Source organism: Grampus griseus (genome assembly GCF_964374135.1).
Source record: "Grampus griseus genome assembly, chromosome: 1".
NCBI classification, from domain to species: Eukaryota; Metazoa; Chordata; class Mammalia; order Artiodactyla; family Delphinidae; genus Grampus; species Grampus griseus.
Genome location: NC_139017.1, coordinates 153,792,677 through 153,818,677, shown reverse-complemented (window position 1 = coordinate 153,818,677; position 26,001 = coordinate 153,792,677). Strand labels below are relative to the sequence as shown.

The following is a 26,001-nucleotide window of genomic DNA, read 5'->3' as shown; positions in this document are numbered from 1 at the left end:
GGATGAGAAGGGGCCCAGCCATGTGACGAGGGAAAGCTCTCCAGGTAGAGAAACAGCACGTACAACTGTACAAGGCAGGTGACAAGAAGCATCAGTACCACCATCCAGGTGTCCACACTGTCCTCTGAAGGGCTCTGCAGGCTGACCCAGGACTGCTTGGAGGAGAAAGAGGAGGAAGAGATGGTCCTCACTCCACTCGTCCTCCCTTCCACTCACCCATTCGTCAGAACATGTCAGCCAAGCTCCCAGTCTATAGACTGCAAACCTCCCTGCTGGCATTAGGCAAACCCTGACACAGCCCTGGCCTCACAGCCCTCAGTCGGAGGAGGTGTCGGAAGCCAGTGAAATAAATAATCCCCAATAAGCACCTTACCCTGGCTCTGGCAAGTGCTAAGAGGCGCTCAGTGTGATCAGAGCAGGTGGCAGGAGGACCTGGCCTGGCACAAGTTGGGAAGAAGGAGAGGAAGGTCAGAGGAGGCCTCCCTGAGGACGTGATGCTGAGCTGAGATCTGCAGGATGGAGAGAAATTAATGGGCTGAAGGGGCTGGTGGGCAGAGCACAGGGCTTGGGTCTTATCCTAAGAGTGATGGGGAGTCATTGATGGCTTTAAGCAGGGGGTCTCCATGATGGAATCTAGATACCACGTGTGGAAGAGATGGACGGGTGGGGCCAGAGCAGATGCAGGAGAGCAGCGGAGGTGCTGATCACAGTGGCCCAGGGCAGGCAGTGGTAGAGAGGACGGAGAGGAGAAAACTGATCTGGGCACCCTTAAAAGGCAAAATCTACAAGACAGTGTGGGGCAGGGTGGGGGAAGGGGATACGGACAGGAAGGAGTCAGCAGTGAAACTGTGGCTTCCCAACCTGTGGAACTGGACACCTGAAGATGCCATTTGCTGGGGGTTGGGTACATCTGGGGTCTCCACATGGAGACGTGGAGAGAGATACGGGAGACTAGGGTCTTGAAGCTCAGAAGAGATACTCATAAGGGCTTTGTTAGCTCAACAACAATCAACGTGTGGCCCTGGAAGAGCTCCCTGGAGGACAATACAAAGAGGGACCCTGAGAGTCAATAGCTTGAATAAGGAAAACTGCAGGAAACCACAGCCAGAGGCAGCGCCCCCCAGGACGGCACTGAGGACACCGGGAGCCACCGCCGGGCCCCTCTGTGCCCAGGGTGCTGCTTCTGCAGTCAGACTGCCCTTGGCTTCCCTCCTCTGTGCTGCCTGCTGGGCGCAGCCCTCACGCAGGAAATCTGTCCCAGGGGGAAAGGGATCCCCCAGGAGCACGACGTCTGATGATGCCGTGAAGGAACAAGGAGGGTGAAGGGCATATCTTCCGTTGAGGCATCGGAAGAGAATTCCCTGAAATGGGGCTGTGGGAGGAATCCTCAAAGACAGAGGGGGCTCTTCCAGGCCGAGATGGAGGGTGGGCACTCCTGCTGGGAGGCCCTGGCCCTGGCACAGCGCTCCTGTCTCTCCAGCACACCTTACATCCCAGGTCTGGGATCCTGCCACTGCACTAGCCCGAGAGGCCCGGGAACACAGGGCTGTGTTGCTGCTGCCTGCATCTCACAGGGCCCAGCACACATCCGAGAATTTGCTGGAGAAAGGTTCGTGGATGCCCTTCGGGGGAGGAAGCCACAGCAAAGGCAGAGGCCCAAGAGCTCATCCGAGGGGCAGTGACACGGAAGCCTGGAACAGACCTCACCTGGAAGGCAGGTGGTCTTTAATGAGGAAGCAGCGGGGAGCCATGAGAGGATTTTGAGGGGGGCTCCAGGATGTTTGGGGGTGGGGAGAGGGGCTGAGGCTGGAGGCAGGAAAACAGGGAGGAAGCTGCGTCTGTTCCCAAAGACGGGTCCCCAGGGTTTAACCTGATTAGTGTAAGGAGGCTGGGGAAAGAGTGTACACACAGTCATACAGCCCCCCACATACACAGATCCATGCACACATGTGACCCACTTGCATACATAGGTGAACACACACATGCACATACATATCACGGATAAAACGAGGCAGACACGCAGGGACGCACAAGTGCAGGTCACACAAAGGCACTTTAACACACAAGTAGAATGGACAATGGCCTGCAGGTGTGCACAGAGGGACACACTCCTACATATATCTGAATGTGCACACACACAAACTCACACACACACACACACACACACACACACACACACACACACACAGACTTGGGCCCCTAGAAGCCCTGGGCAAAGCCCTATTCCTTCGAGAGCAGGCAAGAGCCCAAGCTGACTCTGCATTGGATGGTGGTGTTTCAGGCAGTGTAGACAGAGGCTTCACCCACGTGGGCCCCCAGCCCTGGGCAGCCCTCAACAGCCCTCAGCAGAGTGAGGGGGTTGCCCAGAATGTGCCTTGAGCTCACCGATTCGGTGAGGCTCCGGTGAACATGTCAACCCGCCAGCCAGCTGCTTCCCCTCCTAAAATAGCGGCCGTAGTTAAGTGACAGCCTGCCTGGCCAATGGCAGGGCCTGGCCGGGCTGGCCTCAACCTGCCAGCAGGATGGGAAGGGGGCACACGTGGGATGTCAGGGCCGGGCCTGACCAGTCTCTGCCCTGACTGCGCTTCCCCAAGCCCCCTCACCCCAAGAAGCACGCGTCACACATGTATACGTGGGCAAGCATTCAAACACATGGACAGACACAGAGAGGTCGACAGCGGCGTGAATACACGCGTGGCCCCGACACATAGAGAAACACAAGTGCTGAGTCATCACAGACCCTCATGTCCCCCAAACACAGTGGCAGAGGCACATGGTACACAGACTCGCAACAGACACACCCCAGATCGCACACACATACACATAGGCACACACCACACACATTGCCCAGATACATGGAAACTCAGGGCACACGCACACAACCACACACAAACATAGACTCACACACAGCAGTCTCACAGAGCACACACGCGCACACTCAAACATACCGAGATATACCCAGAGCACACAAGAAACACACACGTCAAAGCACACGTATATGTGGACGCAAAGCAGAAGACTCAAAGCACCCTGGTACGTGCTGTATAGACATGGGTACGTCAAACGCACCAAGGCACTTAGGACCAGAGACACGCACGTGCAAACACTGTGCACACGCACACACACAACCACAGAGTGTCTGTGGGCCTCCGGCACGAGGGGCCCCTCATTGCCAGGGCCTGGCGTTCCCGCTACTCACCCCTGAGGGGCTGATACGGCCAAGGCCTCCACAGCAAAGGCCTGGTGTCTGGACGGGCTTCTCGGGACTGGTGGGGACAGTGCCCAGACACAGAGTCTGCGTGCCACCTCCTCTCCCAGGCCGCCCGCCTCGCTCGGCAGCCAGTGGGACACGTGGAGGGCCTCTGGGCAGGAGTCCTGGAGCCCTGCTCCTCTGTCTCAGCCCTCAACCTGGGAAGCAGGGCCTGAGGAGCTCTGATACCCACCTTTTGAACACCAACCTCTTCCCTTTCCAGATAAGCCAGCGTGGGGCTGAGCCAGGGCAGCAGAGGGAGAGGAAGCCCGGGAAGAAGAGGGTTGGAGGTGGTGGCCTGCGAGAGCAGTGGGGCCTGGCAGCCACCTTGCCTGGATACCGGCCGCCCTGCTGCATAGGCACAAGCGCGAGAGAGGAAGGTTACTTGGGAAGATGAAATGAGTCAGTGTGGCATCTCACCAACGGCCCCATTTAAATGACGCAAAACCTCGATTGCAAAACCGTCACAATTCACCAGGACGGCAGCATTCCAACTGCACATCAGAGAGGACTGCCACCAACTCCCTCCACTCCGGCGTGTGGCTGACAGGCTTCCGTCTTTGGGGTCCACCACCCCCCTCTTGGCCAGGGCACTGCATTGCCAATCCTTACACAGTCTTGGAAGATTCCTAAAATGAGCCTGACTCGGAGCGCCAGCATCCTTGGGAAGGGACAGGGAGCAAAAGCTGCTGCAAGTTCTCCTGTCACTCGGAGGTAGGCGGGGAATCTGAGACAGGACCGGCTGTGAGCTGACCATTGAGGGTCATGGGCAATGAGCACATGAGGGCTCGCTGGTCCAGTCTCTTCTTTGGCATATTTTGAAATTTTCTATAATAAAAGGGTGTGTTTGTTTGTTTGTTTTTAAGCTCTGGATCCCCTCTCTTAGAGGTAACACTCATCCATCAGTAAGTCACGGCATCACGCAGTCATTCAACCCATCACTTTCTTGGAGGCCCTGCCCTGAGAACGCTCACTGTCAGTGGATTCATCTGCGTCACTCTGGGTGAGGCTGAGCCCCCATGGGGGTACGAGAAGCTAGACCCCACCCCCCACCTGCTACAACTGGAGTGGGTCACAGCCGGAGGCCACAGGCTGGTCTGCAGCGACGAACGGGAAGACGCCTGGAGAGTGAGGGGACGGGCAGCATTCCAGCCAGAGGGGTAAGCACGGGTTGGCCCTTTGGAAGCTGGATGATGCTTGGCAGGCTGGGAAGAGGGAGGGGCTGCAGCGGGCAGGGGGTGAGCTGGTATAGGGGAGGCTAGGCTTAAAGGTGACTTGCTGGACAGGTCTTTTATAAGAGCCAAATGCCAGGACAGGGCAGAGGGCAGGATGTGTGTGTTGGGGGTGAGGGAAGCTTGCTGGTGGCAGAGGGGAGGGTGGTGGGGACCACCACGCTTTGAGCACCACCCCTCCACCGCCTCATGTACATTCCTGGGAGGCAGGGAGCAGGATGCCCACGCGACAGTGTAGAAACCGAGGCTCTGATGAACAGGCCCCTGAGTAAGGCTGCTCGGGGGCCTGCGCTCTTCCTAAGAGACAGAGGAGACATTTACGCTGCAGGGAGCAGGGCGGAGAGTGGTGGCGGCTCTGAGAAGCTCCTGAGGGCCTACGTGCGTCATGAGGAAGGCGCCCTCCGTAACTCCAGGGCTTCACACAGTCCTTGGCACCTGCCAGATGTTCGGTAAATACCATTGAGTGAATGAACGTGAGAGGCGGGAGAGGGGACTGGAGGCCCCTGGAAAAGGAGGGGGACCCTGAGGGAAAGAATGTGGCGTGTGAAGGGGGCCTGGAGGGCTGAGCAGTGGCCTCTGGGGCTCTGGCTCCACTCCTGGGTGAAGCCCATGCTCCGCTGGCGCACTTCAGAATCTCAGAAAAGCAGGAACAGGCAAGGTGGGCCAGCAGGCAACGTCCAGCCCCTGGGCTCGCCCCTTCAGCACTTGAGGACGCCCGCTTCTAAGCCTGGAGCCTCAGGAATCAGTCTCTTCCACCCTGGAGGCTCCTGGGATACAGAACTGCCCCCTCTGGCCCTGCTGCCTGGCATGCCAGCCCCATCTCCCCACACGGTCATGACCGAACACGCCAAGGCCCCTTCTAGGCCAGGACTGGCTGCGGTGGGGGAGGGGGTCCAAGGCCCCAGAGAAGAAAGGGTGCTTATTTGGTCTGTATCAGGGAACCACCACGCGCATGTCAGTACTATCACAGCTTTGGGGCTGGTCACGCCAGAGCGGAAGCCGGACGCACAGAGATGACCTGCCCTCAGCTCTCATATCCTAGGGACAGCGGCTCTGATTATCCTCTCCACATCCTGCTGGTTTCTGCAGGCATCTCACGCGGCATGTGCCTGTACAGAGGTGAGCGCTGTACAATGCATGTGCACACCTACGCACTCACGCACACCCTTATCCAGCCATCTGCCCCCGAGCATCTACCAGCCCTCCCTCAACGGACCTGCCTGGCTCAAGCCCTGAGCCGGGGGTCAAGGGGCATGCAGAGGCAAGCAGGAAAGGGGCCTCAGCCTGAATTCCAAAGTCTGAAATAGCCCATCGCAAATTACCTTTGTTCTGACAGACTGATTAGCATAATTATCCCATCAGAGGGGAAAAAAACCCAACAAAAGCAGGAGAGGACGAGGACAGTGGCAGACAGAGAGACAGCAACAGGCTCCTCAAGAGGGGGCAGCCACCCAAAAGAGGGAGCGGGGATGCTGGCCCCAGGCAGAGCGCCGGGGGGAGCCCCTCCCTCCCCCACTCCCACTCACTACACCAGGCCCAGTGTGGGATTCAGGCATCCTGTCTGTAAACTGGGAGGGCTGGACAAAGTGAGGTTAAGGTCCTGCCGGTTCCAACACTAATGCCTTGAAATGGCAGAGCCGGGAAGTGCTAGACAAAACCATTTTGCTGAAGGATGCCAAGACCCTTGCATCAAGGTTGTGCTGCTGTAATTCAAGTCATACCTCCTCATTCCCCCAGCCTCTCTCATGACGAGCTCAGAATGGGCCCCTTCCCTGCACCAGGCACTGTGCTAAGCACGGGGGACTCTGAGGGATCAGAAAAGCCAACTGTCCTTGCTCTTGGGGAGCTCCCAGTCTGATGGGGGAGGACAGAGAAATCCAGCCAGGTGATTTCAAGACCCGAGTATAGGTGCCCTGGGAATGCAGATGGAGGACACTAGACCCGGGTTGTCGGGGAAGACACGAAAGGAAGGGAGACCTAGGGAAGGACGCGGGGAGGGGCTGGGGCTGGCCAGGTGGTAGTGGGAGCATCGGCCTGGCCCTGACAACTCCAGGCCCCCTGGTGGACGGCTCTTCTCCCAACTGTCCAGTATCTGCCTCTGAGCAAGTTCACAGGTATGTGTCAGCTGCTTGGCCACAACTAGAGAGAAAAATCCTTGCGAGTGGGCACTCTCCCATTTCTCTTCTATCTCCCACAGCCCTGGGCACACAGCGGGCTCCATATATCTTCACTGAATGGAAGCTCTGTCCATGCTCAGAAAAGGGCCTCAGGTGGAGGGTCCTAGGGTCAGCTCTCGGCCTTTTCTGCTCCAAAGGATTCACAGTCTCCCCCAGGTACCTGCTGCAGCAGGTCAACTCCAGCCCGGAACCCATTTTTAGGAAAGAATCGAAGTGATGCCTCTGGCTTCTGGGGGAAGGGGCAGGGAAGAAGAAAGAGAGCCCAGCAGCCCGGCAGGTCTAGGAGGAGACCTGGGAGACCTGAGCAGAGCCGGCACGTCCGCGGTGCAGGCTGATCAACCCTGAGGGGAGCAGGTCGGGGGTTGGAGAGGGAGTTTGTGCAGAGGGGCGGGTTGGGGGAAGGAAGGATGAAATCCAAACGAATTAGAGAAAGAGACAGAGAGAGAAAAAGAATGAGCCCGACAACTGATGAGTGAGAGAGACACACACAGAAACGGAGAGGCTAAGACACAGAGAGACAGCAGTGAAAAGAAGATCAGAGAGAGATGGAGAGGCAGAGAGGGGGATAAAACCAGACAGAGAAAGACTGTACAAAGGGAGAAGAAAGGAAGGAAGGAAAGAGAAAAAGCTAGAGAGGCAGATAAACAACCAACAGTTATCTGGGGTGGGTGGAGGTGAGGGGAAGCAATGGCAAGGACAGGAAGGGAAAGAGACAGAGGTCAGGGTCAGGGAGGAGAAAGATGCAGGAAGGGGAGAGAGGAGGAGGGTCTCGATCCAGGCCAGGCCAAGCCTGGGGTCAGCGCGCCAGGCAGGGGGGCCGCATGCCCAGTGTCCTCTGCTCCATCTGTCTGTCCACAGGAGCTGTCCGCAGTCTTCCACTCCATCAGGCTGGCAGGTCTCCCTCACGCCTCCTGCCCGCTTGGCTCCTTAAGTATGTCTGGGGGAGGCGGGCAGTGGAGAAAACAGCTTCGGGAATAAACAATCCTCCTGCTTGGCCTCCTGAGACCAGGACACTCAGGACGCCAGGGTGAACATGAAAGTCACACCCGTCACGCTTCCCGATGGTTTCCTGCCTGTCCGGAAGGAGGCTTGGAAATTCCATGAGTGAGCACAGGGTCGCAGCATGATTTCTGTGTGGCAGCCCCATCTTAAGCTTCTCCTACGCGTTATCTCGGTGAGCCCTCACGGCCACTCTCTGCGCTGTGTATCGGCACTCACTCTCTTTGAACATCTGAGGCTCAGAGAGGTTCAGGAGCTCGCCCAAGGTGCCACAGCTGGGAAGTGGTGGAGCCAGGATTTGAACCTCTGCTTTTCATTTCTATTTCTTGGGATGTATAAGGAGGAGTGGGAGGGTGCTGTCCTCTGTGGGCGCTCCTCACCCACCAAGGTGGCTCAGGCTGCTATACCTCAGCCCCCTGGACAGCCCTGAAGTCCTTCTCTAGACAGTATTCCCCACCCCCTTATTTTGCCCAGAGAGGTACCGGCTGAAGGTTCAGGATTGGTCCGAGCTCTGGTGACCTCCCTGTGGAGGGCGTCCACGAGCTCTGGCCCGGCAGCCTTGGCTAGCATGGCTTGAGGATGCCAAAGACAGGAAGTCAGACCCCAGGCTCCATGTGACCAGGGATGCCCTCCACACACTTATCCCTGCCCCTCTTCTTACACGTAGAGCCTCCTTAGACAAGTTCAGGTCAGTTAAAACCCAAATCCCCACATCTCTGCCCTTCGGATACAACCGGCATGGATGAGGGTTCTCCACGTGCCAGGCCCTGACCTAGATGCTTTCTCATGCTGTATCTTTTATAGTCTTCATAGTAACCCTGCAAGGGAAAGCTCCGGATGCCCATTTGATGGATGGGAAAACTGAGGCTCAGGGAGGTGACCTGGCCAAGAGAGTAGCACAGCCTGGATCCAAGATTATTTTGTTTTTTGTGTTTGTTTGTTTGTCTGTTTTTGCGGTACGCGGGCCTCTCACTGTTGTGGCCTCTCCCGTCGCGGAGCACAGGCTCCGGACGCGCAGGCTCAGCGGCCTTGGCTCATGGGCCCAGCCGTTCCATGGCATGTGGGATCCTCCTGAACCAGGGCACGAACCCGTGTCCCCTTCATCGTCAGGCGGACTCTCAACCACTGTGCCACCAGGGAAGCCCCTGGATCCAAGATTATTCATGTCCTTTCCACTCTCCTCCCAGCAACTATCCCACATGATGCGATCAGAGCAGCCATCACCAACAGCCTCAAATTCAAACCTCAAGTGTCACTTTGAAAAGTGGAGTCTGGAAGGCATCTGACAAAAATCATGTGCTGGAGCCCATAAGGAAGGTCCCACAGCAACCAAGGGCTACCATCACAGCCCAGTTTCCTAGGGAAGGTTTTGAAATGCTACTAATTCTCTCAATAATCAGACAAAGGCTTGTTGATCCTGTTAAGGTTCATCACGCTGAGGAGCTGCACAAGTGACAGCTAAATCCAAGGGGCCTCGCACTATGGAGTGGAAGGCGTGCAGCACTTGACAAAGGAGGCTCAGTTCTCATCCCAGAGCTGCCCTTACTCAGAGTATGACGTTGGGCAAGTCAGTTAACCATCCTAGGCTTCTATTTCTTCATCTGTCAAAGGAAGCAGTTGAATTATGTGGTCCCCAAGGTCCCCTGAAGGCTGAACCTTTTAGGAGGCCGTGATTCATGATTCAATTAAAGTTTATTAGGTGCCTATCAGCAAATTTAATGACTCTTCAAAGTTGACCAAGGCAGGCAAAAAGATTATAAATGTAATTTTATTGAAATGGGAAAAGATGAGAGAAAGCCAGCAAATGGCATCTTAACACAGAGGCCACGCTTACCGGAACGCAGTGAGTCACTGCCTTTGCGTGGGGGATAAGTAGGAATGAAACTGGATTCTCCGCAGCTCACGTGAGCTTGTCTTTCCAGAGCCTTGGAGAGGATTGGCTGTAGCCGGGGGCCAGATGAGATCCTTGGGGTTAATGGGAAACAAAGCCGGGGGGGGGGTTGGGAGGGGAGGAGGTCCCAGGAAAATGTGGATTAAGCCTGCCTAAAAGAGGAATTTATGACAACCACAGTCAACTCTTCTCCATTTGACCCTAAGGTCTCCAGACCAGCTGGGATGTGGCTTTGAAAGACTCTGAGATGGTTTATACTGAGTCCCAGTGGGAATTTTGGTCCCAGGGAGGTTAAAGGTCCTCTACGGAACCTCAATTCCCTAAGAAACATTGCAAAGAGGGCAACTTAAGCAAAAATACTATTTGTTTGCCAACTTACAAGCACTTACACATGATTTACAGGCCAGTCTGCCTCTTGCACAAGCAGCTCTGTAATTTACAAGACCATAAAGTCGGGGGCTCCCATGCTCCCGCCACCATAAATCTGGCCCGGATGGTGACTCGGGACGGAAATGATTAATCTGCCTTTCCAGGGATGAGCCTTCACACTGTTATATTAGCCAGGGAAGCAACGTGCTGAAACGGCACTTCTCAGCCACACCCGAAACATGAGTTTTGCTCTGGAAGGGAAATATGGTCCATGATCCCAAGAAATGCTGGGCCAGTCAGAGGCACCAGCCAAGGGTACAGGTTCAGCCATCTGTGCACTGATGCACCCTATCTTTTGTCCTGAGGGGTCACCTCTGACTTCATAAGATATATTATATTTGCTCTCTGCCCCAGGTTCCTGCTAATATTTGATCTTTAACCCCAGTTCCCGACACAGGGTTCCTAACATCCTTGTAGTTTCCACAGTGATGGGGGTGAGAGGAGCATCTTACACAGAGCTCCTAAATCCTTTGGAATTTCCTGGGTGATACAAATGTCTTTTGTTCTAACGAGGTGACTTTTGGTGGGCTGCTGGATGGGGGCTGGTCACCAGAAAGACCAAGCCATGATCAGAAGCTTGGCGCTTGCAGCCTCAACCCCTATCCTTCAGGGAGGGGAAAGATGCTAGAGGCTGAGTAATAATTGATTGTGTCTATGTGATGAAGCCTCCATAAAAATCCCTGGAGTGTGGGGTACACAGAACTTCCAGGTTGGTGAACACATCCATGTGCCAGGAGGGTGGTACACCCCAAACCCATGGGGACGGAAGCTCTTGTCCTATGTACCTCTGGCTGTTCATCTATATCCTTTCTCACATCCTTTAATTTATAATAAACTAGTAAACATAAGTAGGTGTTTCTTTGAGTTCTGTGAACTGTTAGAGCTAACTATCAAACCTGAGGAAGGGGTTGTGGGAACCCCTAATTTATAACCAAGTCGAACAGAAGTGTGGGTAACCTGGGGACCTGCTACTTGTGATTGGCACCTGAAGTGGGGGCACTCTTTTGGGATTGAGCACCTTAACCTGTGAGGTCTGATGCCAACTCCAAAAAGATAAGGTCAGAATTGAGTTAAATTGTAGGATACCCTGTCGGTGTCTGCAGAGAAGTGGGGAATTGCTTGGTGTAGGGGGAAAAAGAGTTTGGTGTCAGAAGTGTGAAGTACTGAGGATAGAAGACAGAGGAAAACCAGTGCATGTTCCTTTCATCACCCCAATCCCTTCTCCACAGGCCCAGTGTGCACGAGTTGAGGCAGCTTGTGGCAGATTTGGGATGTCTCAAGTAAGAAATGGGACCAAACAGGGTACCAGACAAGTGCCAGAGAGACAGGCTTTGGCCTGGACTGAGCCTAAAGACTTTACCAAGCAACTGGGGCCTTGGGAGGTTCAGCAGAGCAGGCCGGCTTGGGCTGGGTCAGTCTGGACAGGGCCTCTTAGGCAGGAGAGAGATGGGGGCTGGAGGGTCGGCACCATGGATAGCTCCGAACAAGGCTCTGCTTGGCCAAGGCTGGGAAGGACCACAGCCTTTTGACTTCCACAGTTCAGGTTAACCCCACTTGGGGAGAGCAGATGAGAAAAATCCCTAGCTGAAAAGGCCAGGATGCGGAAGGCAGGTCCTAATCTTTTTGAAGAGGTTAGTCCTCACCCATGCAAGAGCCCTCTCTTCCTTCCTTAAGAAGCTAGGTATCTCTGGACATGCATGGATCACTCGATACCACTGATCCCTCATAGATTCAGTGGCAAATTCTTTACCAGCATCCTCCTTATCAGAACTTTCTTCCAGGGTAGAGTCCACCCCACCACGCTCCCCCACTCCAGCACTCTCACCTTCAGGATTCTGACCTTCAGGGAAAGAAAGAACAATAGATCCAGGCGTGGTGAGTCTCATTCATTCATTTAACATATATAAAGACCCACTGTTTGCCAGACAGCCGTGCTTATTTCTTGGAACACAACTGTAAAAAACCAATGTATGGAATCCTTTGGTGAGAAGGACAAATAAGTTCATGAGAATTACCATTAATATCTGTCGAATACTTACTAAGTATCAAGTCTTGTGTTGAGCCCCTCTATAGACAGCATCTCATTTAATCTTTTAAGAAACACTATGAAGTAGGTGACATTATTATCTGGTCACACAGCTAGCAAGAGGAAGAGCTAGGATAGGACCCAGGCATCCTGACTCCAGGGCCTGCTCTCCTAACCACTAGAAAATGACGGTATAGTTTGATCTGTGTTGTGATAAAGAGTAGAAGGGGCCTGTGAGTGTATAGGAGAGCTTTTCTGGTCCTCAATTCTCTTTCCTAGCCCCTGGTATTCCCTTCCCCACTGAGAACTGAGAAACCAGAGGCCATGTGCTCGGGCCTGGGTCCGTTCTACTGGGCACCACAAAGCCCTGAGAAGTGCTCCTGACTCTATTGTTTTCATCCAGCCTGTCCTGGCTTTCTGCTCCCACCTCCATGTCCAGCAGTAGTTGACTGCTCACCACTGAGGGGTCACTCCGTACATACATCTCTGGACCTTTGAAAGACCTGACATTGGACCTAAGGGAGCAGAGACTCCTGGGTCATCTGTGGCTAGCTGAGAAAAGCCAATACCAGGATGCAGAGCCACAGCCTGTGGTCTGGGACGGTGGGAGGTGACAGGACAGGAGGGAAAACCAAGACGGAAATCCAGCAGGACAGACACAGAGTGGTGTGAGCAAAGGAAGGAGTCTTTAGGTAGTGCCCTTAGAAGGTATATGATGTGAGGTAAAAGACAGAAGTGCAAAGAAGATGCACTTAGGTGCCAGGTAGGCCTGGGTTAGAACCCAACTTTGCCACTTATAGGGAAGTTACTTCAACTCTTGAAGGCTTAGTTTCCTCATCTGTATAATGGAGCTAATAATAGCAAAAATATAGCCTTGTTGTGAGAACTAATTGAGATAATGGGTCTATGAGCCACAGTAACCATTCAATCAGTGACAGTAATTATGCTGAGTAATTATGGGCTTGTCAAGTATATGTCATTCATACATGTGAGCCTGTTCGTAGGCCTGGCTCCCAGGCACTTGGGAACGGAGGCCCAGATTCAGCTCCAGGCTCTTTGTCTCATTGAAAGCAGCGTGCAGGCCTTCTGTGATGGTAGCAGAACCCTCAGTGCCCCATCCCACCCCCATCTATATCTGTCTCTTGCAGGTAGGAACTTCCACCATGGGCCACGGGACCACTATTATTCACTTCCCCACAGTTTCACCTGTTGGTATGTCTTTGTTTCTCTGTGTCTCTTCATTTTGGCTCCCTCTGGCCATGCTGTCTCTGTAGCATTATTTTTCTCCCTCTCTGTCTCTTTCTGTCTCTGCCCCCCTCTATCATTACCACTGTCCTGCAGGGAAAGGCAACTGCTGGCCCTTGAGATTGACACATGTTTCCATAAGGCAAGTCAGAAGCTCTTTGTTAAGGGGGTTAAGTACCCTTCCCCCAGGTACTGAGACTCCCCCAAGAGCAAGGAACATTTTAACCTGTCTCCAGTCAAGCCTTGGGCAGCTCAGATGCTGTCTTCACCTGCCTTTTCAAAGGCCCCTGACTTATGAATCCACACCCCTCCCTTAAACACACACAGACACCCCACCAGTCCACCAACACTGGGACACAGTCGCAGTAGCTACATTCCCCTCCCAGCCCGGAGCCCCTACCTCCCTACCTCCCAGACACAGCCCCATGCGGGGCCAGTCTGGCCCTCACGGAGCCCTTGCCAAGACATTGAGGCCAGTAACTTGGTAGCAGCATGGCCTCCAGTTCCCAGCTGCGGGTGTCTCCAGAACAGCTGCGCCTGTCAGGACAGCACTGACCCTCCACCCAGAACGCACTCTCCACTGTGGTTTGACGGTCAACAAATTCTTTTTTTTTTTTGCGGTACGTGGGCCTCTCACTGCTGTGGCCTCTCCCGTTGCGGAGCACAGGCTCCAGAAGCGCAGGCTCAGCGGCCATGGCTCCCGGGCCCAGCCGCTCGGCGGCATGTGGGATCTTCCCGGACCGGGGCACGAACCCGTGTCCCCTGCATCGGCAGGCGGACTCTCAACCACTGTGCCACCAGGGAAGCCCTGACGGTCGACAATTTGAACAAACAGAATGACATCCTGGAGACAAAACCAAGGCAGAGAGCCTTTCCAACCCTCTCTCAAGGGAAGCAACCTAATTAAGTGGCCCCACCAGAGTGCCCACTGCGGACCTGCCCCCGCTCTCCACTCCCTCTGCTCCCCACGAGGAGACCAGATTAATGGAATCGACTGCAAAGGCCGTGCTCTCTTCCCCCAAATTACTCCGGCTTCCAAGACAAAAAAACCTTTCCAGAAAACCATCCTCCAGCTCGTCTCCTCAATCAGCCCTGGAGGCTCCCTTGCCAAAAGCCTCCTTGGGGCTGAACAGATCCCTGCCAGGGAGAAGGGGAAGGAATGGATTCAACTCACGGAGGTCACCCGGGGCTACGTCTGGTCATCCTCACTCTATGTGTCCCTTGTGAGGTCAGTGGCAGAGGTTAACAAGGAAGGTGGGACCCGTTTCTGAGTTGGGTTTTGTGCTATCAGGGCTTTTTTGGAACAGAGTTTACAGAGTTTGGATCTTGAAAATTAACCTTCTCACACACAATCACTAATATATTCATTCAGTCATTCTACATGTGTTGGCACCAACCATGTGCCCGGCCTGTGCCAGGCCTTAAAGATGCAGAAATGAAAACTCTAACAATGGAATTAGTACTAGGGTAGAGCTAGTGCTCTGTGAGCCTATGGTGGGGAAAGAGTCATTATTTTCAAAGGGTATCAGAAAGGGCTTCAAATCCAAGGGAACATTGGCATAGGTACTAGAAGGATGAGTAGGAATTCATCGAGGGGAGACATAGAGCCCATAGAGTTCAATAAAGTCCTGGCTTCAGGCTGCAACACAAGTCTTCTCAAATGCATCTGGGTACGGCACACCCAGAAATCACAGTGCCCTCTGTGGAAGGCTGTGAAAACGTGGATGGATAGAACTCTATCGTGTAAGCTAAGAACAATCCAGCCAACAGAAATTATGATCGTGTCAGAATATGAAGTACTGCTAAGAAACCCCATCTGGCAGGGAGAAGATACGTAACACAAGTCTCACCAATGACAGTGTGAAGGGTAAGGTCAACAGGCTGGCAAGGACGCTTGGTGTCAGGTGTGCTATCTGAACACGGAACAGTCACTGGTCACGTCATCGGCTACCACCTCCTGGGGACCGGTGTTAGCAGGCACCTAACGTTGTATAAAAATGCATTAGGGTTGGGGTGATGGAGAAAATCTTATCAACTGACTGAATAGTTCCTATGATTTGGGAAAAGATCACTCTATGGTTAGAGCAGTGGAGGGTCTCTCTGCTCCTGAAACCCCTAATCTGACCTAGGAGGCTGTTCCCATGGCATCCATGGGTGTTGAGTGGGGTCATCTCACCATGCCAGGCCTGGCTGCCCTCAGGAAAATCCTCAAATACCTAAGTCTGGTATTTGAGGCCCCCATACTCTGACCCAGACGACATTTCCAGCCTTCTCTTTCACAATACTCTCGAACCAAGCTGGGTTGTTCTACTCACCATTCACCCTGCATGCTCTACTGTTTGCATCACCATTGTAAGTTCAATTCCTGACATATACATTGTACTCAATAAAAATCTTGTAGAATGAGTAAATGGGTGAGTGGCTGGATTAATGGTTGGATAGGTCCTACCACCATGCCATTTGCCTTGCCTGGAACACCCTATCCAAATGCAGCTCATCCTTGAATATTTGACTCGTAAGACTTCTCCTCCAGGACCCCTCCCTCCCAAGCCCACTCCATTGCACGGTGCTTACTTGTTCCTCTTAATTCCTGGCAATGGATCTGCTGTGCTCACTGGGAAATGAATCATGCCTTAATTCTGCAAACAACCCTGCAACATCTCTTAATTCCTCTTGGTTTTGCAATTCATTTTTCACATCTGTTCTTCAAGTAGCCTACAACTACCACAAGACGAAAGACCATGTGTTTTGTTCCAAGACAGTCCTAGATCATTGGCCAAATCCCAGTAGAAACTCACTAGGTGAATGTGATCATAACAAGCTCTCACTGGGGAGCCACGCCAAGCCGTGAGAAGGTACCAGCCAAGCAAAGCATAACTGGTCTAATCTCAGCTCTGCTGCTGTGTGACCATGGCTGGCCACTTCTCTCTGGACCTCCGGGACACGCTCGGTCTGGCTCTTCTGCAGCCCCTCCTTTGGAAAACCCTCTACTCCTTATGGTGCTGGTGGGGCTGTCAATCATGGTGCTCTCTCTCCCAGCCACAGGGATGGGCAAGTGTTCAAGCTGGCCAATCAGCATAGTCATTCTCATGGCCACAGAGATCAACTCTAGGATGGACACATGACCAAGTCCAGGCCCACTGGAGGGTTTATGCTAGAGCTAGCAGGGGAGCTTCCATTTCCCACACCCATGGAAGAAAGCCTATGCTTGAGAAGAGGATAAGGTCACATCTAGGTCTTACAGAAGCAAAGTCAAGGGATAGCATGACCTGATCTTCCAGGTCTAGCTATGTCTGAAGCCAGTCTATTCCTCAATTGTCCAATTTGGAGAACCTGCCAATTCCCCTTTTATTTAAGCTACTTTGAGTTGGGCTTCCAAAATCAAGAGACACCAATGTCCAAGTTGTCCCTCTGTACCATGAAGGGGATGGGAGGTGAGCAAATTGCTGTGCTTTCAGAAGGGGTTGGGGGAAAAGTTTCTGCTTGGACATCAGAAGCCTCTTAGAGGTTCCTGGAGGCTCCTAGCCCATTTGTGCTATCTTGCTCCAATCCCAGGCAGGCTCTTGAGTGCTCTCTCATGGCTCTTGCTCTGACCTTCTATGTTTGAAGACCTCCAGATGAATAACAGAGTGAAGGAGACCACTGCCTGGCATCCTCTCTCCAGCAGAGCCACGAACACCCATGTGACCCCAGTTGACACCCTCCTTTCCTCCTGCTCGTCTTGTGGCCACATTCTGCAAATAGACCCGGTAGTCACAGAGCCCTGAGACACCCATATGAAGGGAGCAGGAGAACGTCTCCAGCTTACCTCTCTGCAAAGTACGTCTGCAGTAGAACCACTCCCCAGGGCCAGGCACTATCTGTTGTTAGAAATCCTCTTTGCTAATTATTAAACTTCTCTGAACGGAAATGATTCACAGAGCCAGGCAGAACGGGGCTTGAGGAGCCGCTGGCAATCCACTTTGTGGCTGTAATCATCCCAGCCGGGCCACACGTGGAGGCTCCTCATCCGTCTTTGGCGTGGGCTCTGCCACGTGCTCAGCGTCCCAATGAGGCCGTTATTTCTGAAGGGGAATCCACAGGGCCTGGGAGCCCTGAGAATTGCCTGTCAGAACCTCCCTGGGGCTGGTGCTGCCTTAGAGCCCCCCCAAGGACTCCACTCTTTCTAGGTCCAAGGAGTAGAAGTGGACAGATCCTGCTGGAATGGCCCAGCCCTTCCTGGCTTCTGCACCTTCATTTGGGAAACCTCGCCCTACATGAAATGAAATCCCCACTACTCCCAAAGCACCCTCCACGTTTGCCCTTTTATAATACTCATCACACCTGTAAATGCTTATTTCCTTGTCTGGTTCCCCACTGGCCTATAGGTCATGTGAGATCAGTGACTCATCTTTCCTGTTCCTCTCTGTGACCCAGCACATAGGATGTGGAAAGTACTCAATAAATACATGCTCAATTAAACAGAATTGAATCAGAAGTTATCAGGAAGTCCTCCTGGAAGGGGAGAGACTCCAAAAGTGAACAACATTTGCTCTGGCAGCAGAAGTAGAAGAGCATCCCAAGCAGGAACCCAAAGTAGAGAGACCCGTGGCATGTTCTGGGGACAGTGAGCTCTCGTGCTGGGCTGCAGCAGAGGACAGCACGTGGGCAGTGGGCAGTTTTGTGCGCTGGGCTGGTTAGAGGGGAAGATGGAAGGTGAAATGAGCCCTTGAATGCCAACCTAGGGCAATTGGATGAATCCTGGTAAGCCAATGGGAGGGCTCCCTACCTCTTCCCTTTTGCCAGGGTCTCAAGTCTCAGCTTCTTTCTCCCCATGACAGGCGGTTCTACCTGGGGTTGGTCTTTAGGGCACCTGTGACCCTTCCTATTGTACATAACTTATTACATGAATGTGCATTTTTCTGGGGAAAGGGTCCATAACTTTCATCAGATTCTAAAAGGATTTGTGACCCCTCAAGGAGTGCGAAGTTCCTGGCTCCGGGGGAAAAGCCAGTGGGCCCCACTCAAATTGTCCCCCAGAATTTGAGTGGGGGGATTGAGAATTGGAATTTGGGGAATGTGAAATCAACTGTATTTCAAGGGTACACTGTGGTCGAGGGGATGGTAGGGTGCTGATCCCATCCCCCCCCCCCCATGGTTCTTGGATCTCTCAGCTCTTCACTCCTTCCCGGGGCTCTGAGTCACCACATGGGTCCCAGCAGCCTTTCACCTCCTTCTCTCCATACCAGCCCAGCCCCAAAGCACCAGGACACTCAAGTGACCTCCTCCGTGAGCTACACCTCAGGGGTCAGGGAGGTCTGATCGACCCCCTCCCCAGTTACTCACACTTCCAAGCTACATGCTTCCTGCCAGAAGGGCCCCTGGCCACAGGACAGATGAGAGTCATTCCTCTCTCAGTCCTGACCTCAGCTGAGCATCCCCAGAACAGGCTCCCTCAGACAATCAGGGTCACACATAAGAGTCCAAACGGGTGTGACCAGCAGCAATTGTGAATCAATCTCAGCTTGGTCTGTCCCTCCAAAGGCTGGCTGACAGTCCAAGAAGCCAGTTTACATTATCCCTCTGGTGTCAGAATCAGGGAGATGTGGATTAAAATCTCACCTGGGCCATTTGCCAGCTCTGTGCGAATTACTCCTTTGTGAAGCTTCCATTTCCTTAGCTTGAAAATAGGGTTAATAACAAATGAAATCATGCCCACCTCTCCCAAACCAGGTTCCCCTGTTCTAAAGCTTTGATACCCTTATGTCTCCCTCTTGGAGATGCGTGAGATTCATTATGATACTAGAGGTTCTGAAAAGTTCTACAAAAAAGAAATCTGTTTCACTCTGTTTAACCCAGGGCTGGACCACGAAACCCAGCATCTGTGCACAGCTGGCTGAGAAGTTTGGAGCTCAGGGCCTGGCAGGCAAGACATACTATTAGCAAGTTCTCTCTTCCCCAAACGCTTCTCCTTTGAAGAGCCAGATATGCAGAACATGTAGAAAATTCAGGTAACAGAGCCATCCTCCAGCCTCCTCACGACGCTCTCTGTGACAGCTCTGTCAGCGCTTACGTGGGGGAGGCTGGAGAGACCGAGGGCCCAAGGCACTGCTTCCTGGGATGAGCAGGCTGACTCTGTAAAGGCCGTCTTGCCCTGCTGGAGGGGGAGGGTGAATCCTGCCAGCTTTGAATCCTTCCTAATTCTCCTGAGGATTTCTCTTCTGACAGCCAAGACCCACCCACCCATTAGCAGGATTCAGTGGCCAGTGCTGTGAGCAGAGAAAATCAGTGAAAGGAAAACAAGCCAATAAAGAGTCCACCCACTGCCAGAGCCCCCAGGGCCCTAGGAGCCAAGTGGAGGGCGGGGCTTGCAGGGCTGGGACCTCCCCTGCACGGTCACAGGGACCCAATGGGGCTGCTCTCCTAAGCTCCCAGGCCACTCTCTACAGATCCCACCCCTCTCCCCCACAACACCCCCCATTGTGTCCACTGATTAAGGCAGTGTTCCCTACTACAGCATAAACGAATGCATTATGTCTTTGTTATGCTAATGTCATAACAAGACGCAATTTAAATAGCACTTCCAGAAAAATTAAGTATGTTCATTGACACAGTGAAATGTTTTCACCCTCGATGTAACCTTCACAGATTCTGTACAAAATCCATCAGTCAGTGAGCTATTCATTTGCGAATGCTTAGCAATTATTATGCTAATGTATCACAATGCATTACAGCAAATTCTCTGTAAGTGGCAGGAAGTGCAGCTGCCTGGCACACACCGCACCCAGATTAAAGGGCATCTATCAGTATACAGAGTCACCATTGCAACTTGAGACTGACCACATTTTGAGTCCTGCCTTCGAGGAGTGGACCTCCCAGGCTCAGGGACTAAACTGGAAAGCATATATTAACACTTCTTAGAGGTCTCCCAGCATGGAGGTATATCAGCTAGCTATTGCTGTGTAACAAACTACAGCAAAACTCAGCAGCTTAAACCAATAAGCATTTGCTACTGCTTAGGAGTCTGCAGATCAACTGAATGGCTCTACTGATGTGGGCCAGGCTAGGCAGGACTAGGCAGGCCTCACTAGTGTGTCAGTGGTCTATAGGGGCTAGCTGATTTAGGATGATCTCATTTAATGACTAGCAGTTGACTATCAACTGGGGCAATGGGGGTGACTTGGCCACCCATCTCTCAACACCCAGTAGGCATCCAGGCTTGTTCATATGGCAGTAGCTGGATTCAGAGAGAGAGAGAGAGAGAGAGAGAGAGAGAGAGAGACAGTAAAAGCAGGCAAGGAGTCTTTTTTTTTCATTTCTGGCATGCTTTTATTCTGTTTGTCACTCATTCCTAAAAGATTGTATTTTCTTAACTCGGTTATTCATAAACTTTAGTACCAAACCTAAAGGTCTTTAAAATATCCAAATGGAATGCTTTCTACAAAGTTAAAGCCCATCAGTGAAGAACAGTAGGTCATTATGCATAACCTTTTGCATCCTATGGCTATTCTCTTTATGTTCACATAAATTCAAGATTCGTTGAAATAGTACATGGATGAACAATCATCCTCAGAGACGATTTTTCACCTGCCAAGTGTGGAACAATCAAGGTCAGCAAAAGTACAAAAATAATAAATTATAACAATGATTTTGCGCATGAGATCCCGATACATTATTTGCTTTCTAACTATTGTTTTTCCTTTGTAGCTCTTTTTTTTTGTTGTTTTTCATGAACTGAAATACTTTATATTGTTAAAATTACTACTTAAGGTGATCTACAGATTAAATGCAATTCTTATCAAAATCACAATGGAATTTTTTTACAGAAATAGAAAAAACAATTCTACAATTCATATGGAACCACAGAGGACTCTGAATAGGCAAAAACAACATCTAGAAAGAACAAACCTGGGGGCCTCACACTTCCTGTTTTCAAAATATATTACAGAGCTACAGTATTCAAAACAGTACAGTACTGCAGGCAAGGAGACTTGAAGTCAGGCTTAGGACTGGCACAATGTCCCTTCTGCAAATTCTATTGGCTGAAATAGATATCACCTCTTGATGGGAGATGCTGTGGTCATATTGCATACCTCATGGATACAGGGAGGAATGAAAACTTACAGCCATTTGCCATCAACCTACTACTGGAGATGTTGAACTATACATGTTTGAAAATCAAGAGAGGCTGGCATTGGCCATGCTCAGATGTCACTTCATAATGTTGGAGCCCGCTGGGTGGGTCAGGGACAAATGAATTGCTATTGGTTATGATGACCTCTATAAACTGAGTTGTGTCTCTAAGTGTGGTATCCAGCCCCAGTCTAATAGGCCAGTCGCTGAGACAGAAGGGGCTCCAGATCCACCAGCCCTCAGTACAACATGTGCTCTGATGGTGGGGTTGGCCTGCAAAGAACCATTCAAACTCCCTTGTTGAAACCAATGGCACAGGCTCACAGGTCAGAGTTAGGTCTTACCTATAGCTGGAGATCATGTCTAGTTCTGGTCCACCTAGAGCTCAAAGGCCTGGGTTTGGTCTCCCAGCACAACCGACTGAGCAGTCAGATCCAGATGGCCTGACATAGGAATGCTTTAGGTCCAGAATAAGCAGGTTATGTGCCTGCCTATGTGCACCCTCTCCAAGGGGAGTTGCCCCATTCATAGCCATTGCTGCCTTGGAGCCCTACTTTGGATCACATCCTCCTTAGACACAGCTGATTGGACAAAAAGGCAGGCACTTGACCCAAAGACAAACAATCTATGACCTGGCTCATAAAGAAGAGTTGATCCAATCAGATTTCTTCTCCTGGGCACCTGAACTAAGAAACAGAAAAGGTTTGCTGGTCAGTGGCAGGAGCTACAGCTGAAAGATGATGAGATTTTCATCAGGCCAGAGAGGAAACCAAGTGATGGGACAGAGAAGCCATGGAGTGCAGAGGGTGGAGGTGGAGGGAGAACAGGGGGTCTCACACTTCACAGGCCTGAAACCACATTGCCCCTGAGATGGGGTGGGGGTAGGAGGAGGGAGAGAGAGAGAGAGGGGGACTGAGATAGGGAGAGGCTACTCTCCAGGGCCCCCTGGATTTCGAAGGCTTTCCAGTTACAGTTCCAATCCACGTGCTTCTTGACAGTGAGTCCTCCTAAGCGGGCTTTTCTTCCTTGCAACTTGAAAAACCTGACCACAGCGCTCCACAAACTCATGAGTTCCAGCGTGTCTAGGTCTCCTCATGTCCTTCTCAGTTTCCTAGTAAATCTCCCTTTGAAAGAATCCAACTTTGTTGTAGCAGAACCAACAGGACCAAACCATGGACCCCCAACCTGTTCTCCATGCAGTAGTCAGAGGGACATTTTAAAAATTCAACTCGGGGGGCTTCCCTGGTGGTGCAGTGGTTGAGAGTCCGCCTGCCGATGCAGGGGACACGGGTTCGTGCCCCGGTCCGGGAGGATCCCACATGCCGCGGAGCGGCTGGGCCCGTGAGCCACGGCCGCTGAGCCTGCGTGTCTGGAGCCTGTGCTCCGCAGCGGGAGAGGCCACAACAGTGAGAGGCCCGTGTACCGCAAAAAAAAAACAAACATAAAAAAATAAAAATTCAACTCTGGCCATAGCCCTGCTTAAAACCCTTGGACACTTCCCATTGTTCTTAAGATAAACCACAAATCCTCCTGAGGCTTACAGAGCTCCACGTGGTCTCACCTCTGGCCAGCCCTCCAGCCCACCTCCTGCCACACTCTCCTCCCTTGCTAGCTGGGTTCCATGCGGGCATGAATGTGCCCTGCTTCTTTTCACTCAGGGTCTTTGCCCCTGCTGCTCCTTCTGTCTGGGGCACTCTCCCTCCTCCTGGGGTGCCATATGCCCCCCTGGCTACTGGGATCAGTTTGTGTGGTTTGGACACTAGACCTGCCTGGACATCCTCAAGGACGAGCCCTTCCCACGCACACTCAGGAACTGGCCTCACCACATCCGCAGGTGCTAATAACAGGCACCAGGGGAGCTCCAGGCTCCACCCACCTGGAGTCAGCCCCGCCCACCACAGTCCTGGAATGATCTGGCTTCCCTCTGTGGGACTGGCTCTTCTCTCCCCCATCCTCCACTCCCAGGAAGAGAGTATAGAACATAGCAAAGGATACGAACACTAAGTTTAGGGTCCATAGCAGCAGGAAATGATATGAAAGATCGTCTTGCTCTTTTATTTATAGATGAGGAAACGAAAGCTCCCACCATCCGTCCATCCTCCTCCCCATTTCTGTCCCATTGGCTTGGCCCTAAGAACAATGAGCTATATCCAAAGATAATGACCACAGCTGCCATCTACTGAGGTGCTGAACATACACCAGGCACTGTGCTCAGTATCTGACACAGGTGATTTTATTTCATTCTTACAATACATTAACCAGGTGAAGAATCTGGGGCTCAGGGAGGCTTTAAGCGTCCCTCACTTGCTAAGCGGTGGTGGATTTAAAACCAGGCAGTTTTGCTCAAGAACTAATGCCTGCTCCGCTAACTTGAGCTGCCTCAGCTAACTCAGGCTAATCTGGGGCTTCCCCATGGAAGCAAGTGGCTGGGGTACGTGAAGAAAGATGGGGCCAGCAGGTGCTCACCTGCCTTCACCATGAGCTCTGAGCTGGGGCTCCAGGTGGGGGAGTGGGTCAGGCATCAACACGCCCCCTTAGTTGGTTGCCTAGTGACCAGGGAGGTGGGGTGGCCAGGCAGCCCGCCAGGATCAGAGGTGACAAAAGGAAAGGTAAAGGGAACTATCACTGGAGCTCCATTTAGATGATGCTCTCAGACTCCTGATCACCACAGTGAGGTGGGGATTACTGTTTCCCTTTCACGGTTGAGAAAACTAAGTCTAGGAGACTCACACAGCTCGTAAGTGGCCAAACCAGGGAGCAGAGCCAGGCCTGTCTGACCAGCCTCTGCTTGTCATCTGCTCCATTTTACTTCCCAGAAGCCAGCCTGGTCATTCCTCCAGGAGGGATGGGGATGAGGAGTGACTCATGCTTCTTCTCTATTACTCCTATTCATTCTTTCTAGGAGGGTATACAAGCTGTCTGTGGCATCCATGCAGTGAATGTTTTCGAGCACCTACTATATACCAGGCACTGTTCCTGCCAGTGGGGATATGACATTGAAAAAAGTCCATCCTGAGCCTAGAGTCTCATTGAGGGGGTCAGACAATAAACCAATGAATGAGGCTGTAACGTCAAGTAGCAAATGACACCAGCCCAGGTCAGCCCAGGTGCGAGGGAGCCGTGTGTCTGAGTCTCTCCGGGCCGTGCCTGCAAAGGAATGAGATGCGGCAAGCGCACCTGGAGGAGGCACTGCAGGTGGGAAGGAGTCCTCCCCAAGGTCCTTGACCTGCTGCCAAGTCCACCCCACGCCCCCAGCTCCTGAATCCCACTCTTGCTGTCCCTCCCTCAGCCAGCTCAGCCAGCACAGGTGATGATGCCCCAGAAGGCAAGTTTCCTGCAGACTCTCAGGACAACATCCCAGTGTGTCCAGCTGAACTGGGTGGGGCAGGTGGAGTGTGTAGGTGTGCTGGTGAGCGGCAGCTCCCCAGGAGAGGACCCTGGTGATCGGGTGCCCAGACAGGCTGGCCAGAAATGCCACCGTGCACTGTGGCTATGGCTGTCCAGGGCTGGGGTCTCACGTACAGCTACTAGTTCTACAGCCGACAGGGGAGGTGGTCTGGCTCAGCCCACCACCGGAGAGGACGGGTGGGGAGGACACGGAGTCCTTGAGAAAGGCCACTTGGTCCGCAGTTGGCCCCTGAAGGCCTCGGGTCCTTGCTACTCAAAACGTGGTACTCAGACCAGACCTTGGGGGGGCTTGTTAGAAATGCAGAGTCTCAGGCTCCACCCCAGGCCCCCAGAATCAGATCTGCAGAAGAATGATCCTTCTGTTCAAGTCGGAGAAGCGCTGCCTTAGGACGGTTTCCAGTGGGTCTGCAGGGAGGGAGTCAAGCCACTTAAGGGAGGGTCCTGGCAAGTCACCGGCAGGGAGGATGGAAGAGGCAGCCCAGGGGCTGCAGCATCTTAAGCAGTGGAGGAAGGTGAGGGGGTCAGACATGGAGCTCTGAGGCTGAGACAGGAAGAGAGTGAGGGAGGCGAGCAGGAAGTGGGGGAGGAGGACAAAGGAGGAGGAAGGAGGGGCAGCCACTGCCACGCAGGCGAGCTGAAGGATGTTGGCCAACAAGTAGGGCAAGGAGCCGACTACAGCTCTCAGAGCACCGCTGACAACTCCCCAGAGCCCCATCATCTCCATGGACGATTAAAATCCGGCTGTCTCGAGTGGGCCCTGGCAGCCCTGGGCCCACCTGCTGCTGCAGCAGCGGCTCTAGCTCCAGCCCTCTCTCTCCTTGTCTCTCTCTCTCTCTCTCATACACACACACACACACACACACACGCCTGCTCTCTCCCAGTCACTCCATCACTCATTCCCTCCAGTCTTGCACGTCGGTGTGCACCTGCAGCTAAGTGCACCGAGCAGCAGACGTTTCCTTCCCCACAGACAGCGAGGGCTGCCAGGGCTCTGGGAATGGCCGTCTCTCTGGGCCTGACGCACACACACACACACACACACACATGCACGCGCACAGCCTCCTCTCCAGCCACATCATAGTTGCTCTGTCCCACACACGCGAGTCACGCAAACGTACACGCGGGCATGTGTGGACCCACATCCCCACACCTGCTCTGTCACATACACTCTCCCATGTGCGCACTTCTACTCACACCCCCCTGTACCCGTGGTACGTGCATGTATACCCCTT

General features: G+C 52.8%; 1 protein-coding gene across 1 annotated transcript in view; it reads right to left on the bottom strand.

The window, feature by feature from the left end:
• Nucleotides 1–26,001, bottom strand: part of GRIK3 (glutamate ionotropic receptor kainate type subunit 3) — a gene marked incomplete at both ends in the record, with an annotated part of 231,117 nt that overhangs the window by 148,300 nt on the left and 56,816 nt on the right. The gene's annotated exons all lie outside the window — the stretch shown is intronic.